This window comes from Bos indicus, chromosome 8, assembly GCF_029378745.1.
Source record: "Bos indicus isolate NIAB-ARS_2022 breed Sahiwal x Tharparkar chromosome 8, NIAB-ARS_B.indTharparkar_mat_pri_1.0, whole genome shotgun sequence".
Lineage (NCBI taxonomy): Eukaryota > Metazoa > Chordata > Mammalia > Artiodactyla > Bovidae > Bos > Bos indicus.
Window position 1 is genome coordinate 14,999,885 of NC_091767.1, and position 19,712 is coordinate 15,019,596.

A 19,712-nucleotide genomic window follows, 5' to 3' on the forward strand; every position below is an offset into this window, starting at 1 on the left:
GGCAAGAGTACTGGAGTGGGGTGCCATTAATGCTCCCTACCAAAAACTGGTTTGATGATTGTATTCACACACATGCACTAGACTGAGATCCCGTGGTTTTTTATCTTGCCTTCTAATAATACAGTTTGTGCACCTTCTTACTAACAGAGTGCATGCTTAGTATGTGCCTTAAAATATCCTCATGGTTGATTGTCTATTACAAGGCAATGCTTTTTCCTTTTTTTTTCATTCTCTCTGTTACTCCCTTGACGGCTTCTTGTACCTCTGAGCTTACTTGCTGGCAGTTTCAACTCAATGGTCTACATAGAATATCTCATTTAATCCCTGCTAAAGCACTGAATTAAGTATAATGACCACACACATTAGTCACTGACTTAGCATTTACTTGTGCCAGATTTGTTTTAAGCAATCAGAAGGAAGGTATCAATAAGCCTTCCAGTTGTTCATTCTCTAACAGAGAAGATAAATAAGTTTAAAAAACTCTAACTTTTAAGTATAATAATATGAAATTTAAGTAGTGGGGAGGCAGCTGTTCAGGGTTATTTGAGGGAGAGAAGGGCTAAGATCAGCAAATGTTTGCTGGAGATTCTACTTCAACTGAATGCAAAAACGTGAGGAAACAGACTTGGACAGATTATATGACTTTTCCATAATGTCACTGCTAGCTAATAGCGGAGACTGGACGAAGATTCCTACCCAGGTTGTTATGATGTCAGAGCCCAGGCAATCAGGAGTTCTCACTGCAGAACTCTTTGGTTCATAGCCAATTGCTACAGTTGAATGCTGTTCATAAATTGGTTCCTCTTGCTGTTGAATCGCATCACTGATTCTACTTGCTTCTCAGTTATAGTATACCATAACTTAATAGTGAAGATGATACACAAATTCAGATATTTTTCAGGGAAATAACTTCTGAATCTTCAATTTCCATATATGCTCTTTCTTAAAAGTGGTCCAGTTGAGATTCCACTTATGTTCTGCCAATTCTAGTTTTTCCACCTCCCCTTTCACAGTTGTTCCTCTTTCACCTTATAGCACAAATGTATGCTTATTACTCATGTCTTTACTTCTAATGATGCTCAAAGAAGAAACGAAGGGAGAGCACATTATTTCTTTCAGATGACAAGCTTAAGGCAAGGTTACTGTTTTAATCTCTCTGTTTTCTGCTACATGACCCATGTTCTTTTCAACTACCTTGACCTTCTTTAAGATTTCTTTTTATAAAATGGAACTTGACCTTCTTTCAGATTCCTTTCTATAAGATGGAAGCTTCAAGTATCTATATATCCAAGGTTTTAATGAAAGATGATGCTGTGAAAGTGCTGCACTCAATATGCCAGCAAATTTGGAAAACTCAGCAGTGGCCACAGGACTGGAAAAGGGCAGTTTTCATTCCAATCCCAAAGAAAGGCAATGCCAAAGAATGCTCAAACTACCGCACAATTGCACTCATCTCACATGCTACTAAAGGGATGCTCAAAATTCTCCAAGCCAGGCTTCAGCAATATGTGAACAGTGAACTTCCTGATGTTCAAGCTGGTTTTAGAAAAGGCAGAGGAACCAGAGATCAAATTGCCAACATCCGCTGGATCATCAAAAAAGCAAGAGAGTTCCCGAAAAACATCTATTTCTGCTTTATTGACTATGCCAAAGCCTTTGACTGTGTGGATCACAATAAACTGTGGACAATTCTGAAAGAGATGGGAATACCAGACCACCTGATCTGCCTCTTGAGAAATTTGTATGCAGGTCAGGAAGCAACAGTTAGAACTGGACATGGAACAACAGACTGGTTCCCAATAGGAAAAGGAGTTCGTCAAGGCTGTCTGTTGTCACCCTGTTTATTTAACTTATATGCAGAGTACATCATGAGAAATGCTGGACTGGAAGAAATACAAGCTGGAATCAAGATTGCCGGGAGAAATATCAATCACCTCAGATATGAAGGTGACACCACCCTTATGGCAGAAAGTGAAGAAGAACTCAAAAGCTTCTTGATGAAAGTGAAAGTGGAGAGTGAAAAAGTTGGCTTAAAGCTCAACGTTCAGAAAACTAAGATCATGGCATTCGGTCCCACCACTTCATGGGAAATAAATGGGGAAACAGTGGAAACAGTGTTAGACTTTGTTTTTCTGGGCTCCAAAATCACTACAGATGGTGACTGCAGCCATGAAATTAAAAGACACTTACTCCTTGGAAGGAAAGTTATGACCAACCTAGATAGCATATTCAAAAGTAGAGACATTACTTTGCCAACAAACGTTCGTCTAGTCAAGGCTATGGTTTTTCCTGTGGTCATGTATGGATGTGAGAGTTGGACTGTGAAGAAGGCTGAGCGCCGAAGAATTGATGCTTTTGAACTGTGGTGTTGGAGAAGACTCTTGAGAGTCCCTTGGACTGCAAGGAGATCCAACCAGTCCATTCTGAAGGAGATCAGCCCTGGGATTTCTTTGGAAGGAATGATGCTAAAGCTGAAACTCCAGTACTTTGGCCACCTCATGCAAAGTGTTGACTCATTGGAAAAGACTCCGATGCTGGGAAGGACTGGGGGCAGGAGGAGAAGGGGACGACAGAGGATGAGATGGCTGGATGGCATCACTGACTCAATGGACGTGAGTCTGAGTGAACTCCGGGAGTTGGTGATGGACAGGGAGGCCTGGCGTGCTGCAATTCATGGGGTCGCAAAGAGTCGGACACGACTGAGCGACTTATCTGATCTGATCTGATTTAAAGTATGTATCAATTATATAATAACCCAGAAATTATATGCTTGTAGGTATACAAACATGTGCCAAATGTGTGTTTTATGTCCACTTTAATAAGATGTGGGAGTATGTAATATGTGTATGTATGTATCCGTGTTTTAAAAATATTTCAAAGAAAAATATGAATACACTAAAGACCTCCTCCCAAGTATTGTTCCTCTGGGAAGCTGTTGAGAGTGAATAAAAGGAAACATATTCCCAGTCTCCATCATTTCCCACACCCCTTGCCTTCAAGCATTTTCAAGCTTGTTCTTGGGGTGTTGGATATTTGCCTTTTGGATAATGCAGACATTAGCAGTCAACTGTTGAAAATAAATATCACCCAAGTATTTTGCAATGCTGTTCTTCTTTAGTTGATTTTGCTACCCTTTTTTTCATTGAAGAATTAATGGATAGTATGTAGACTATTGATTTTATCTGAATTAAATTTTTTAATGCTTATAATAGGTTTTGTGATTTATATACTAAATGAATGAATAAATGAGTAAAAATTTTGTCCCAGTGTAGAAAGCGAAATGATGATTTTTAGCTATCTCTTGAGAATACAGGAGCATTTACAAGTTTGTCTAGTTTTGAAAATTTATTTTCTTATTTGGGGAGCTTACTTATCCTGCTGGGTTTATCACAAGTATTAGGTAATTTAATTGCACAGCATCCTTACCATGTAAATGCCTCCTCGGCACTTGTGGTGTTGTCATTATCTGTTGCTCCAAGCTATATCATACGATCATTGAAAATAAGAGAAAAGTGTGTTTTATCTCAGTTTTGAAGAGTGACAGTAAAATTGTGATTGCAGCATAATTAAATCTGTATATCTAGATACCAATAAATGCTCCACTACTCTAGGATTCAAAAGAAGTGTCAGACCTTGCCTGGCACCGGTCACAATCTCTGAACTTTTTTATAGCTTTTGCAGCTAATGACTAGCTTGAGAACTTTCAAGAGACTTGAGCTATTTTATGTCCATACTAAACTCCATTAGTAAATTGGCTTATTTTCCCTCAACTTTACTTTTTCCTTTCTTTCTTTCCATTTTCTTTTTTTCTCTCTCTTTCTCTTTTTGTTTGTTTTGTGTGTGTGTGCATGGTCGGGGGAGGTGGTAATTTGGGATGAAGAGTTAAATTTGTGTCCCTTTTTAAGGTGCATTAGAAAATTTTCTTCTTTTCAGGGGCATTTAAAGCAGAAAGTACATAAATAAAATTAATTGCATAACTCTGTAGACACCTGTCAAAATCTTGACATGTTCAGTCCCTATAATTGGCATTGTATATTCAAAGTAAGTTTTGCAAACAGCAGGAGCACAGGCTGCCTGAGAGCTGCCTCTTAAAGAGGAGCAGTCTGCAGTAATGGGAGGCCTGTCAGCAATCCTTCATAGTTATAGCAGTCACTAGCCAGAGCCCCACAGAACCTCCTTCCCCATTCTGATTTCTTACACATATACACATATAAAGTTTTAGGGGCCATTTTATTTCATTAGCCGCTCCAATTTTGTTGAATATCTTGACAGATGACTGAAGTAAAGCAGCTGTGTTACTTAAGATGATACTAGCTTCAGTAGCAAACAACCCCCGAGATGTCTAATAGCTTGAACAGAGTAGAATTTTATTTTAGTCATTTGTAGTCAAAAACTTTAATGGCTGGTGCCTGGTTAGCTCTCACTAGAGCAGAGATTCAAAGGTCTGGGCTCCTTCCTTCTCGTGGCTGTCTAGTTTCAAAATGTGACTTCCAGAACCATCTTGTTTAGTTTCATTCAGCCAACAGAAGCAAAACAGACATAAGAAAACATAAGGCATTTTGTGGTCCAGGCTCAGAAGTGGTGTTTCATACTTTCACTCAAGTTCCTTTGGCTAGAAAACTCTCCAGTGCAATGGAGGATGGGCTATAGAATCTACCTGACTGTCCAGGAAAGAAAATTCACAGTTTTGGCAAATAGCTAACCAGCAACAAGCAAGATTTTGAAACTGCAGTCATCAGTAACTGTCTAAAGGGGAAGATGATGACCCACAGCAGAGGCAGACACAAGGCAATGGAGAAATTACGAAATGTAACATAGTACTTCATAAATGATTTTTATAATTATATTGATCTCATGCAGAGTGAAAAATGTTTAGTTGTGCAGCTATTGACAAGTTAAATACAGCCACAAGCAATGCTGAGTCACATTAATAAAGAGAATTTAATCTTAATAAAGCCGAAACAGAATTTGGTTCAGTTATTCCAGACTGGTTTGTAGAGGACTACAGGTCTTAAAACCAACACATGTTGGTACTGGTAAACACCTTTTCAATACAGGTAAACACCAACTCTTGTCTCAGAAAATAATTTAAGTGGGTGGGGACAGAAAGGTGCTGAGGTCATTCATTTATCCTGCACACATTTCTTAAGTACCTTCTCTATATCAGATGGGCTTCCCAGGTGGCTCAGTGGCAGAGAATCTGCCTGCCAAGCAGGGGATGCAGATTCAATCTCTGTGTCAAGAAGATCTCCTGAAGAAGAAAATGGCAACCTATTCCAATGTTCTTGCCTGGAAGATCCCATGGACAGAGGAGCCTGGTGAGGTATAGTCCATGGGGTCACAAAAGAGTTGGACATGACTTAGTGACTAAAAAACAACAATATACCAGATACTATACTTAGCTTTGAAGATAGAGAAATTAGTAAAATAAACTTCTATTCTCAAGACCTGATATGTGAGTGGGAGAAGGAAGCCTATGGATGAATAGCCAATTATATTATCACAGGTAAACTTCTATGAAGCCATAACTGGGGGGTAGTGATTGCCAGTGCTTAGATGTATTAGGGAAGACCGCATAGAGAATAAGTCATTTAATCTGGTGCTGGTAGTATGAGTCTTTACAGACAGAAGAGAGACTTTTAGGGAGCATTAAACCCATAATTAAATATGTGAAAAAGCATGACAGCCCAGGGGTATGAAAGAACATGGCATGACACAAGTAGGAAGTTCTGCATTTCTGGAAAATAGGGGCTTTATAATAGGATGTAGAGGTCTGGGGAAGCCAATTGTGAAAAATGGCTTCAGCCCCAAGGGTGAATGAATAGTAGGTCTTTTGAGTGAGGTCTTAGCAAAGGAAAGAATGAATGGTCTCCGCGTATGTCACAGTCTTCGCTGTCAGCCCTCTTAGGGTCTTCTAGCCGTCTTCCAACTAAGGCATTCCTCCTCACTCACGCCCACGGTTACTGTTTCTGCACCCTATGTGTTCTCAAGGAATTATAAAAGGGATACAGTTACACAGATAGAATTTGCTAAAGTGTAGGAAGATAATCCAAAAAAAGCACCGTGTTTTGTCTTTAAATATAAGCTGTCTTTACATAAATATGATGGAGCACAATGTCCTACTGCTCAATAGTCCCTACTTGGTGGCTCAGTTTCTGCCCAACATGTCTTGTTGATTACTGTTATATATTCCAGAATGGGCAAAGTCATGGAGGTATGAATAGTTTAATGTATATTATAGTGTCCAGTTTATACTACTTATAGTAAATTGTGAGAGGTGAGAGATGAATTGAAGAAGGAATAATTAAGTCAAAGGAATCAGAACTTGAAGGTTTGGAATACTGTCTGCCTCTCCACATTGTAAAAAATGAGAAATCATGTTTTGGTGAGAACACCAAGGGTTTGGATGAACAATCACTTCATGAAGAGATTATCCATGGAGTCCAACAGGTATCTCAGCAGAAGTCAGGAGTACAGATGGGACTATATCAGTGTAGACACTGACTGCCAGTTTGGACAAAAGGGAATAATCACCCTATGAAATAGGAAAAGGATTTTGGGCTTCTGGGCTTCTATAGTACCAGACCTATAGAGCTCTCCACTATCTAGCTGTGAACATATCTTATCCTTCAAGAAAAGAGAAGAATGATGACCCCCAAGGGTGAATCAGAGATCAGCCCAGACCCCAAGGACAAGGCTACCACCTGTGGCCGAAGGGGTAGGGCCTCCACCATGGCTGAAGGGCAGAAAAGGTAAGACCTCTGTCCCAGTGAAACTGCAAGGTGGCATTCCACCCAGCTGCACCTGAGGGCAGACCTTAAAGCTGAAGAGGACTATTCTCTAGCATTAAGAACTGATGGAATTTGCCTTGCTAGATTTTGGACTTGCTTGGAGCCCCTTTCTTCTTTCTCATGGCTCCCTTTTGGGATGCTAATGTCTATCCTGTGTTTGTTCCACCATGTATTTAGAAGCACATAGCTTATTTGATTTCATAGGTTCACATCTGGAGAGGAGTTTTGTCCCTGGATGAATCATATCTAGTCAGTCAGTCAGTTCAGTCGCTTAGTCGTGTCCAACTCTTTGCGACCCCATGAATCGCAGCACGCCAGGCCTCCTTGTCCATCATCAACTCCTGGAGTTTACTCACACTCATATCCATCGAGTCAGTGATGCCATCCAGCCATCTCATCCTCTGTCATCCCTTCTCCTCCTGCCCCCAATCCCTCCCAGCATCAGAGTCTTTTCCAATGAGTCAACTCTTCACATGAGGTGGCCAAAGTATTGGAGTTTCAGCTTCAGCATCAGTCCTTCCAGTGAACACCCAGGACTGATCTCCTTTAGTATGGACTAGTTGGATCTCCTTGCAGTCCAAGGGACTCTCAAGAGTCTTCTCCAACACCACAGTTCAAAAGCATCAATTCTTCAGTGCTCAGCTTTCTTCACAGTCCAACTCTCACATCCATACATGACCACAGGAAAAACCATAGCCTTGACTAGACGGACCTTTGGTGGCAAAGTAATGTTTCTGCTTTTGAATATGCTATCTAGGCTGGCCATAACTTTCCTTCCAAGGAGTAAGCATCTTTTAATTTCATGGCTGCAATCACTATCTGCAGTGATTTTGGAGCCCCTAAAAATAAAGTCAGCCACTGTTTCCACTGTTTCGCCATCTATGTGCCATGAAGTGATGGGACAAGATGCCATGATCTTAGTTTTCTGAACGTTGAGCTTTAAGCCAACTTTTTCACTCTCCTCTTTCACTTTCATCAAGAGGCTTTTTAGTTCCTCTTCACTTTCTGCCGTAAGAGTGGTGTCATCTGCATATCTGAGGTTATTGATATTTCTCATACTTAGAGTCTCACCCAATTCAGATGATGTTTAGATAAGCCTTTGGATTTGAAGTTGATGCTGGCAAATGGTTAAAACTTTCGGGGCAGTTGGGATGGGGTGAATGTATTTTGCATGCCAGAAGAACATGAATTGAAGGGGGCTGGTGGCAGAGAACAGACTATTATAGACTGGCAACACTCCCTCAAAATCTGTAAGTGGTCGCCCTAACCCTCAATGTGATTGTATTTACAGATAGACCCTTTATAGAGTTAATTAAGTTTGAGGTCATAAAGATAGGGTCCTAATCCAATAGGACTGGTGATCTTAAAAGAAGAAGAAAAGACAGCAGAGGTGTCAGGAAAGGCTGAATGAGGATAAAGTGAGAAGATACTGGTCTGCAAGGCAGGGAGAAGGCCCTCATCAGAAACAGAATCTGTCAGAACCTTGATCTTGGACTTCTAGCCTCCAGAACTGTGAGAAAGTACATTTTTGTTGTTTAAGCCATCCAATCTGTGGTATTTTGTTATGATAACCCTAGTTGACAAATACAGCATGTTCATATGTGACAGACTAGTTATATCATGGTGATAATGATAGTAATAATAGCTTATCATATGTCAGATAATATGTCAAACCTCATGTATACATTATCTGATTAACACCTTCTTAAAACACACTTGGTGATAGTTTTTATTATACAGGTCAAACAGGAAACTTGCCATCTCTAAACAGTGAACTCCTGTCATCCCACTGTAGTTTGGTTCCATGCGACCGTCTGCAAAGAGCTTAACTCCTCTGAGCTTTAGTTTCACTGTCCATTAAGTGGTGAGGATATGTCTGCTGCCCTCTTCAGAGGATTATTTGCAGGACTTAACTAAAATGACTTAAAGAAATCCATTATTTGCAGTCTGGTCATGAATATCAGCATCACTATCAAATTTTGGTGACTTTTTTCTATACTCACTCAAATCACTGACTTTTCACAAGACATCTTGACACCATTGTCAATTTTTTCCTTTGGAATTTTCCTATGTGTGTTTTTCTTCTGACTACTGACTTGTCATTCAAAAAAGGATTTGAACATAAGGCTTTTAAATGATGTTCTTTTCAGATGGTGGGGGAAGTTTGGTTTCCTAATGATTTCATTGAATTTACACCTGAAGGATATTAATAGAAATATTGTGAAAGCTTATTTTTATTGACTAGTTAAAGGGACTAAACCATGAAAGAAACTTCTAAGTCTTAGTATTAATCTTATTCCTATTGAGCACCATACCATTTTCTCCCTCTTGCTTTCTGTTTTTTTCTAACAAAGTCTGGCTGTCCCTCTTTTCCCATGTAATGATAGATTTAGAAAAAAAGGTACTTCAGGCGGACCTTTATTTCAGCAGGTTTCCTAACTATAGAGTCAAGATTTCAGTTTCTGGCAAACGTCTGAATTGTAATCAGAAAGCTTAACAATAAGAAATAACTTTGAAAGATGTTAAAACAATAATGAAGATTAAAAAGTAAAAAAATCACACACACACACACATTGTAATTAACCCTGTTTTCCTCCAGAACTTAATTTTATTTAGCTCACTTAATTTTGATACATTTGCTGATTGATTTTTGCCAAATAAATGTGAATAAACTTCTCACTATGCATATTTTGACTCCCATTATTATGTATATGAAAATATTAATATTTAAGTGTTCTCAGTTATTATATAAATATAAAAAAGGAGTTCAAGTGTTTGTATTCATCATGGTTATCATATTGCATTATTTAACTTTTATATTGCTTCTTTCCTACTGTCCCAATCAAAATCTTTTTCTAAATATTAACTATAGGAAAGCCACAAAATAGAATAAGAAAAAAAAAAAAATAGGTCATATAACAGGAGCACCAAGAGCCCTTTTTAGCACAAAATGTTTGACAGTTCCATTTTTGAGATTACCAGTAAGGATTAAAAAAAAAATGTGAGAGATGGGATATGCTGTTATCACATTTGATGTTCTCATAATTGTAAAGCTATTGGAACATTCAAAAAATTTAAATCTTTCATCATGTTTAACATGTTAATCCGTTTCTTAATGTCAGTTGCTGAAAATGTCTCCTAGGAATTTTGAGGTCATAATATTTAGTATATCCTCTTTTGTACTTTTTTTTTTTTTTGCATTTAATCTTGGAAAAATGTACTTAAAAAAAAATAAAACTAAAAACCAGATTTGGAGAGGTGGTCATCCCCTCAAACTTCTTGAATTCATATGGCTGGACTAATAATAAGACTTAACACAAGACACATTAATGGGAAAAGAAAAACAAATTTTAATTCATGCATTGAAACATGTCTCATAAAAATGGGACCTAAAGAAGTGGCCAAATCAGGCAGTTCTTATACTTTTTAGACAAAGAAATGATGCATTTGTGAGGAATCGACAGGACAGAAACCTAGGGTTCAGATGCTTAATTGGTGAAGAATATAAAGAGTTTGGCCTTGGGGTAGTAAGTTAAAGAAGTATCGAGGTTTCTTCATATATATTGTAAAGTAAAAAAAGAAACAAGAATTCTAGACTCAAATTCCTTGTCTTTGGTGATACAAGTGTCCTTTTACCTCAGATGCAAAGAATGTACCTTTCATATGAGAAATGTATTTCCTGATTTCAGGGAGACAAAGAGGAGGGTCAGAGTGTTCTTCTTGCACTAGCCATTTCTAAATTAACTTGAATTCAAAATAAGCAATGTGCCATTGAGGCACATTTTGGTGTGGCCAGCCCTCGGCCCTGATACCAGTAGTGATGAGTATCATTCTCTTGGATTTTTGTCACAATTTCTCTTAAAGAAAGATAATTTTAAAGCAATGGTAGAATTCTTTACCAAAATCAAAGCCAGTATCAAATCTCAGATTGCAGAAAACAGAGAACATTCCCCTTTAAATGAACCTCATTGTTATCGTGATGAATTTATTCAGCAGACAATAGCTCTATTAGCAAGGCAATCTGAACTAATCTGAAATTGAATCACCCCTCGAACAAACATTGGGAAAATTGAAGCAATTTGAGATTAAACTTATAAATATCACGCTGTAAACTTTAAATTGAATTCAAAGCAAATTGAAGTCTTTGTCTTACCTTTATTGTTTTACCTTTTTAACCCTTTGTTACAAGGAGCAAAGTTACAAGAAGATTTTTTTCCTTATTTTAGTGTGTGAAACTGTACACTGGAATACCAAATACAAATATATGGAGTAAAAGGTATCTGTATTTTTTAACAATTAAAATTATTTCCTTCTCCTTTAATAAAGAAAATATCATTTTTTTTTCATATTCAGCATGAAATTGTTTATAGCTTGTGACAGAACGGAAGAGACATAAGCCCTTGACCTCAAAGTTTTGAATCACTGTGTCAGTCAAAATCAATTAAAGAAGATACAGAAAAGTAGGCATTTATCTGATGGACCCTTCTGGCTTGCATTAGTCATTTAGAGTCTCTTTCTAAGAGACTCATTAGCTTGTCTATTTGCAAATGACTGCTGCTATCTGGGCATACTGCCTTTAGGTTCCATTTTGCTGCAGGATAGTGTTCTCTTGAAAGACAGCCATGTTGATCAGCATAAAGTAATGTAATAGGAGTTGAAAGTTGTGTGTGGGCCAAAAATTATTCAAAGAAAAGGCATGCTTCAGTAACCTATTTAAAAAGCTGGCATCTTCAGAGACCTAAATATATTTTTCTCCCCAAATCTTCACATTGCCCAGTAAGAACTATTGTATTCCGGTCAGTCCTCCCCTTCTCTTTGCCCCCCAAATATTTCTACATCTTTGTAAAATCACGGGTACCTGTGTGTGGATCTACTCTATACCCTGTCAGATTTTTGTCCATGTAGCATACACTGTATTGTCTTCTCCTGCTGCCATCTTGCTGATGTCTGAAAGCAGAAGGAATAGATTTGTTCACACCAAGAAATATGTTTAGAGATAGCTAGTGATGGGCTAATAAAGTATTCTTGTGCAATCAGTGGATGAAGCTAGAGACTCAGGGGCTTTTAAATCTTGCAGAGGAGTTTGGGCTTTTAGGAGGAACCCCGTGAACCAGAGGAATGTCATGTTGAGAATTATCTTTTAGGGAAAATCCCTCTGCCAGTAATGTGGGGAATAGTTTGGAAAGAAATAAACTAAAGGCAAATAAACCACATATAGGAAAGTTGTAATTAGGTGTGAGAGAAGTAATTAGGGTTTAAACTAAAGCTAAAGCAATGAAAATGGAGAATAAATAATATTGTTGGGAAGTATCTTTACATTAGTAAAGCTAAGTTAAGGATATTAGGCAGGGGATGAGATGGGAGAACAGAGTAGGTCCCTGGTTCTTTACTTAGCTTAGGATGCTATGGGGAAAACAGGCTTAGTTAGAGAAAGGTTTCATTGGGGCAGGAGGTTTAAACAACTAGAGAAAATACTGTGGAACTCAGGAAGTTCTGAATAGAGGTAAAGATCTGAAAGTCCCTATGTCATTGAATTTCTCTGAATATGAAGTGAAATAATGTCTAACATGCTTAGCATAGTGTTTTAGATACATTAAGCACTCAATCAGTGGTGACTGTTATTCCTAGTGATGGAATAAAGAATCTGAATATTGTGCTTGATCTACAGTGGAAGTTTGTCTCCAATATTGACTCAGATGAACAAGAACTATAGAGAGGAAGAGATTAGGGTACAGAAAAGGATGTTAAAATGATGGGTTCTGGGAACTATGCTACATCAGAAATTAAGGAAAAATGATTTCGAGATTGCCAGAAAAAGGAATGGGTGTTCATAAAATATATCTTGAATATGATACAGTCTTGCTTCATGAAAATCCATTATATTGACAGGTTCTCCTCCAGGCTTTGTATTTTCTTGAGCACTTATTTGGTTTGTATTGACTTTATTTGTCAGTGTCAGCCTAAAACCGTTTTGCATTTGACATTATTGACCAATAATATACTTGCTAATATGTTATATTCTAGCCCTGTGTTTCCTCAGCCTAAGCTTCTTGTTGTTTAGTCGCTAAGTTGTGTCCAACTCTGTGACCCCGTGACTGTAGCCCACCAGACTCCTCTGACCATGGGGTTCTCCAGACAAGAATACTGGAGTGAAGTGCCATTTCCTCCTCCAGGGGATCTTCCCAACCCAGGGACTGAACCCACATCTCCTGAGGCTCCTGTCTTAGCAAGCGAATTCTTTACCACTGAGCCACCTGGGAAGCCCACAGATAGAAAAGAGATTTTATACTGAACCCTGCCTCTGACAAGAGTAGTCATTTTTCTTCACTTTACCCTATGAACTGTGTGGCCCCTGACAAAATACTGAGTGGTTAAGCACAGTCATATACAGTACAGTCCCACATCCCAGCCATACACCTTTATTAGAAAGAAATCAGGCGAACTGGTCTGTCCTAGCATTGCAAATTTGTGTGATGGTGAGAAACTCAGTAGCAGACAAAATGGATTGTACCTGCCCAGGTGGAGGCAGAAGTGCTCATGGAGGTGCTGTAAAACAAGCTTCTAAACAGCAAAGAGACACCGAGCTGTCTGCAGGGAAATGAAAGAACTGCAAATTAAGCATGGCACGGTTATTCACTGTTTTATATTAGTGTCGCTAACTCCTATAAATGCTGTTTAGGGTTTTCCCATGCTCAGAACTGTCATTTAATCTGGAATGATGTCCTTACATATTTGAGAGTCATTTCGAAAACTTACTAAAAAGGATCTGACATCCATACCATAGTGTATATGTCTGGGGACATGGTGGCAGTTTATTTGACACTGCAAGTTTAATCTAAATCACCACATATCTAATTTATTGTGAAAAATGAAATTCCAGGAGTGTTCTTCCTCCTCAGTGTTATTAAACAATCTGAGTTCTGCCAGAAGATGGAATGGCTCGTGTGGAAAATATTTAATTGCCTACATTCATATGACAGGAGTGTTCTGAATCTAAAACAACGAATAATGAAAAGCTATAGAGTAATACTTCCAAGAAACATCTTCTCACAGGTGATTTCCCCAAAAACTCTCTGAAGGTGCACTGGGCTAGAGGTCAGAGAGAGTGAAGCCTGGTCCTAAATGTGCCATTAAATAACCACAGGACCCAAAGCCTCTTGCTCCATCCCAATCTCTCTCTGCTCGCCTTATCTCTTTTTCTTCTCCTTTCCTCATCTTTACCCTCCTTCCTTCCCTTCCTTCCTTCTCAATCATTTCCAGAGTGTCTATTATATACTAGCATTATGTTAGATCCTGAGGTACAAAGATAAAAGATACTTCTGCCTTGAAAGAGGATTGGAGAAGATTGGGTGGCAGTCAGATCCTATGATTCATGTCCCTTGCAATTCTAATATTCCATGATTTTCTCCTGTTCAGAATCTTACCACACAGTGTCCTTCTTTTATTTGATTACTTAGAGAAAATAAATCTTGACTATGTGGTCACAGAACTGGTTTGCAAGAGGCATTAGAATATTTCATATTTACTGAGCCCTACACTGTGCCAAGCACTGTGCTTTGGGATATCATAGAAATAAGCCCCGAGTGAGATAAGAGCACAGAGGAGGACCAACCATTCTTCTAAGAATTCAAGTGAGGGTTTCAGGAGTGTGGAGGTCTAAGTCAGTTTCTGAAAGATGAATATGAGTCAGGCAGACTCAAGAGCTGACCCACAGGAGAAAGAGTGGCTCTGGTGCACAAGAGGTAAGTAAGTGAAGGATGTTCACAGCAGAGAAGAGCTATTGGGAGTGCAAATTGTGTTTGTCAACTTCCCAGTCTTCTGGCATGCCTGCAGCACAGAATGAATAGAGGCAGAGCAGGAATGAAAACCTTGACATTGATGTAGAGAAGCCATGAGGAACTACTCAAAGAAGTCTGGGCTCTATCTTGAGGACGTGGAAGGATTTTAAACAGATCTTGTATAATCAGATTTGCATTTAGGATAATAATTAATTCTTAAAACATAACTTATGAGAAAGGCATTGAGGGAATAGGGTAGGGATCAGACATTTATAAGTTAGCCCCTTCTAAGCAAGATAAACTTTTGTTTTAGGTATGGATCTTAGATTCAATCTCAGGAGTGCTAAAATTTTCTTTTGGCAGCTCACATAATTTGTATTCTGAATTTGTATTTCTGCAGGCTGGAAAAAGATGAACTTAAGTCATTTGTAGAATGTGAATCCCTCCTCAGCTGTGCAGGTTATGCTGACCTCAAGTGGCCTCAGCCTGCAGGGGTTTGGAGCAGGCTTGGGTTCCCAGCCAGAGAATGGGACTGGGTTGCGGCCATGAAAGCGTTGAATCCTAGCCCCTACACCAGTGGTTAGTGACAAGGACCCTGGCCCTTCGGCTTTGCAGAAAAGAATTTCCACAAAGACAGTAGTGAAGCAAGAAAAGTAATTATTAAGAGGAAAGAGAGTATAAGACGTGCAGATAGACAAACAGGCAAACAGGGAGAGCCCCTGAGTTGTACCCTGCTGCTACTGCTGCTGCTAAGTCGCTTCAGTCGTGTCCGACTCTGTGCGACCCCAGAGACAGCAGCCCACCAGGCTCCCCCATCCCTGGGATTCTCCAGGCAAGAACACTGGAGTGGGTTGCCATTTCCTTCTCCAATGCATGAGAGTGAAAAGTGAAAGGGAAGTCGCTCAGTCGTGTCCGACTCTTAGCGACCCCATGGATTGCAGCCTGCCAAGCTCCTCCATCCATGGGATTTTCCAGGCAAGAGTACTGGAGTGGTGTGCCATTACCTTCTCCGTAGGTGTACCCTAGTGGCAGTTTAAATCACTTACATGGAACATTTCTTGGTTTTCCTTTGGCCAGTCATTTTGATTTGCCTGGTTCACAGTCCATTTGCTACGTCTCAGGATCCTTCCATGTGTGTGCCGCCATCTCTTGGTTTCTACCGCAGATGTGTATGGGTAGAGCATCCCTTGACATTACTTCCCCTTTGACCTCCAAGGAGCCTTACTGTGCGTGTGTGGTCAAGGAAGTCTCCTGACTAAGGGAAGGACAGATATGTGGTCTGGGTGGGGCTTTACTTCCTCCCTTAATTGTCCTGCTTTCTGGTCTTGGGGTTTTCATCCACAGGGAACGAAATTCCAATTGCTTTACCCTGGGGTGGGGAGGGGGGCATTTACCTCCTGCCTTAATACCACGACCCCCAGATTTCCACTGCACCATGCTGTCTCAGGGGAAAGAAATGTGGAAAATAGCCATTTGTCTGTGCAGATATTGAAATATCCATAGTTTCTTCTGCATAGTTCCCGCAGTTTTCACCCGTCAGACTTGGGGACTGAGGCTGTTCGATGGACCCCGTGTTGAGGCCCTAGTGTTGGTTGCTTGGCTATTCTGGGTAGCTGCCCACCTGACGACTCTGTGGGTACCTGTGCTCAGCAACTGGAGTCCTCTCACCATACCTGTCTCTCTTCAGTCAGCCCAGTTGAAACATTTAAGCCTGAGGGCAACTTTTTCTTCTTTTGTGTTACTTCCACTCTGCTTTTTCGGATACTGTTTTATCCTTTTTATATTCACAAACACTTTTGATTCTCTTAAGTGTTTAAGCTTTTGAAAAACAAAAGCCAGAAATAACTGAAGTCTACTTGGATTCTCCCATGTGACAGGAACAACCCTGAGACAGTGAGGTGCAGACAAGACAACCCACCTGAATTGACCTGAAAGTAAGGGATGCACAGGCCAAAAAACACAACAGAACAAACCAGATCTCTCAAAAATCATGCAGCTTCACCTGCTTTGTACACTGTTTCCTCTTTCGCTTTCTAAACTGCTTCTATTAAATTTACCAGTTTGGCAAGTCTTTGCTGTCAGTGATCTTATTTAATGAATGTTTCCTTCGTGTGGCCCTCTGTATGATCTGTTCATTTGCTGATTTAGTTCTCTGACCTTCTCCCCCTGACATGTCACCTCCTAGGAACCCCCTGCCCAGTATTACATGTGAGCTCACTTGATCACAGCACGCGTCCAGGACTGGTTGCACTGCCTAGAATTCACTGCATACCAAGGCGAGTCTCTGTTTCTTTGTCCTTCAATGAGGGGATTGCAGTGTGTCGTGGCAAAAGTGCTCTCTGCTTTGAAAATATTAGGATGCTAGCACTGTCTTATTAATAATTTCCTTACTGCTGTGGAAACCCTTTCCCCTTACCCACTCTGTTTTTCCTGCCCTGGCCAGTGCAAAAGTCTAGGGAGTGTAAGATTGCACTTTCACACTTTTGTTTGACAGAGAGATATACTCAGTTTCTGAGGACCTGTGTGGGAGCCGCTAAAGCTCCCTGGTAGGAGGTTCTATGACATTTTTGCTGCTATAGTTCAACCACTTGATGAACCAATAGGCCTTTGCAACTGACCTGAAACTTAGCTATGACATGGTATTTCTATGGAGAAATGAGTCTGTGTTCTAAATAATCCTACTACACATTTCTTACTCAGGTCCAGAACTGCTTATACTTAAGATTCTCAGAACAGCTCTGTAGATTTAGTGATCATCCTACCTGTGTTTCCTGCCAGAAATGAGAAGCAGATTATTTTTGCTGGTACTGAATTTGTTTTCTTCCTTCCTTTTCCATTTTCAGTAGAGTGTCCAGTAAGTCAATCTGCTTTACAATTTAAAATGGAGTGTTACTTTTTGAGAGCAAGATAATAAGATCCACAGAAAAGTTTTCTCACTCTTTGATTTGGTGATCAAATTAAAAAAAAAAAGAATCCTAAGAAAATAAATCCCAATGCAGAAAAAGCTGTATTTATCAGTATGTTTACCCCCCAAAAAACCAAATAAAGGTCTATAACTGAGTTAATTATTTCCCCAAATAGGATAGTAAGGTAATGGTAAAGTATGGTCCTTTACTTAGTGAAATAGTATAAAAAATGATACTTTAGAAGACAATGATATCATGCACAGTCTGAAGTTGTCGTCATATGATAACAATTAAATTTTAATTTAAAAAAGACTGAAAAGATATTCTATGAAAAACCTAAGTTACTTTACAATAATGAGATATTAGTGTTTTCCCTCTACTTTCTAAATATTTCAGTATTGCATTTAGAATTAAATGTTGAACATATTATGAACAACTGATATTCACAAGATATACAAATAACGGAGGTGACTTCACTAATTAGGGTACACTAGAAGCAATTTGTTGATTACCACATATAGAGAAGTATCACAAACATGTTCCGTCTGGTTATGATGTGTTTCTGTCATTGCTAATGGAAGCTAGTGAATCAACAAACAAACATAAGCTAATAAGTCACTAAGGCTATTTTTTTTAAAGTTTTGTCACTGTTCTAAAAAAGTAGATGATTATAACAAATACGTCAGTTGTACTAGGATTTCAGTACTATTATTGCTATTATTAGTAGTAATTATTATTACTGTATTTAGAAATTATAACAATTTAATAGATACAGATATAGATATATTTTAATTTAGACAAATAACATGAATAAGAATTTAAAATCAGCAGAAGAGTTGTAACAGAATTTATTCAGTGAATGCATTACCTTTTCTTTTATATATGAAAGTGTTTATGGATGTGTGTTCCCTTAGAAGTCTTGCAAGAATTAGTCATATGTAAGGATTTTGATATAATAAGGCTTCTGTTCAGTTCAGTTCAGTTCAGTTCCCCAGTCGTGTCCGACTGTTTCCAACCCCATGAACTGCAGCACGCCAGGCCTACCTGTCCATCACCAACTCCTGGATTTTACCCAAACTCACGTCCATAGAGTCGGTGATGCCATCCATCCATCTCATCCTCTGTTGTCCCCGTCTCCTCCTGCCTTCAATCCCTCCCAGCATCAGGGTCTTTTCCAGTGAGTCAACTCTTCACATGAGGTAGCCAAAGTATTGGAGTTTCAGCGTCAGCATCAGTCCTTCCAATGAACACCCAGGACTTATCTCCTTTAGAATGAACTGGTTGGATCTTCTTGCAGTCCAAGGGACTCTCAAGAGTCTTCTCCAACACCACAGTTCAAAAGCATCAATTCTTCAGTGCTCAGCTTTCTTTATAGTCCAACTCTCACATCCATAATGACCACTGGAAAAATCATAGCCTTGACTAGATGGACTTTTGTTCACAAAGTAATGTCTCTACTTTTGAATATGCTATCTAAGTTGGTCATAACTTTCCTTCCAAAGAGTAAGCGTCTTTTAATTTCATTGCTGCAATCACCATCTGCAGTGATTTTGGAGCCCAAAAAAATAAAGTCTCACATTGTTTCCACTATTTCCCCACCTATTTCCCATGAAGTGATGGGAACAGATGCCATGATGTTAGTTTCTAAATGTTGAGCTTTAAGCCAACTTTTTCACTCTCCTCTTTCACTTTCTCAAGAGGCTTTTTAGTTCCTCCTCACTTTCTGCCATAAGGGTGGTGTCATCTGCATATCTGAGGTGATTGATATTTCTCCCAGCAATCTTGATTCCACCTTTTGCTTCCTCCAGCCCAGTGTTTCTCATGATGTACTCTACATATAAGTTAAATAAGCAGGGTGACAATATACAGCCTTGACGTACTCCTTTTCTTATTTGGAACCAGTCTGTTGTTCCATGTCCAGTTCTAACTGTTGCTTCCTGAGCTGCATATAGGTTTCTCAAGAGGCAGGTCAGTTGGTCTGGTATTCCCATCTCTTTCAGAATTTTCCACACACTTTTATTTTGTGGAAAATAAATATTGTGGAAAAATCCACAATTTTATTGTGATTCACACACTCGAAGGCTTTGGCATAGTCAATAAAGCAGAAATAGATGTTTTTCTGGAACTCTCTTGCTTTTTGTGATTATCCAGCAGATGTTGGCAATTTGATCTCTGGTTCCTCTGCCTTTTCTAAAACCAGCTTGAACATCTGGAAGTTCATGGTTCATGTATCGCTG

General features: G+C 39.2%; 1 protein-coding gene across 1 annotated transcript in view; it reads left to right on the forward strand.

The window, feature by feature from the left end:
- Positions 1-19,712, forward strand: part of LINGO2 (leucine rich repeat and Ig domain containing 2) — a 1,233,386-nt gene that overhangs the window by 85,970 nt on the left and 1,127,704 nt on the right. The window lies entirely within an intron of this gene.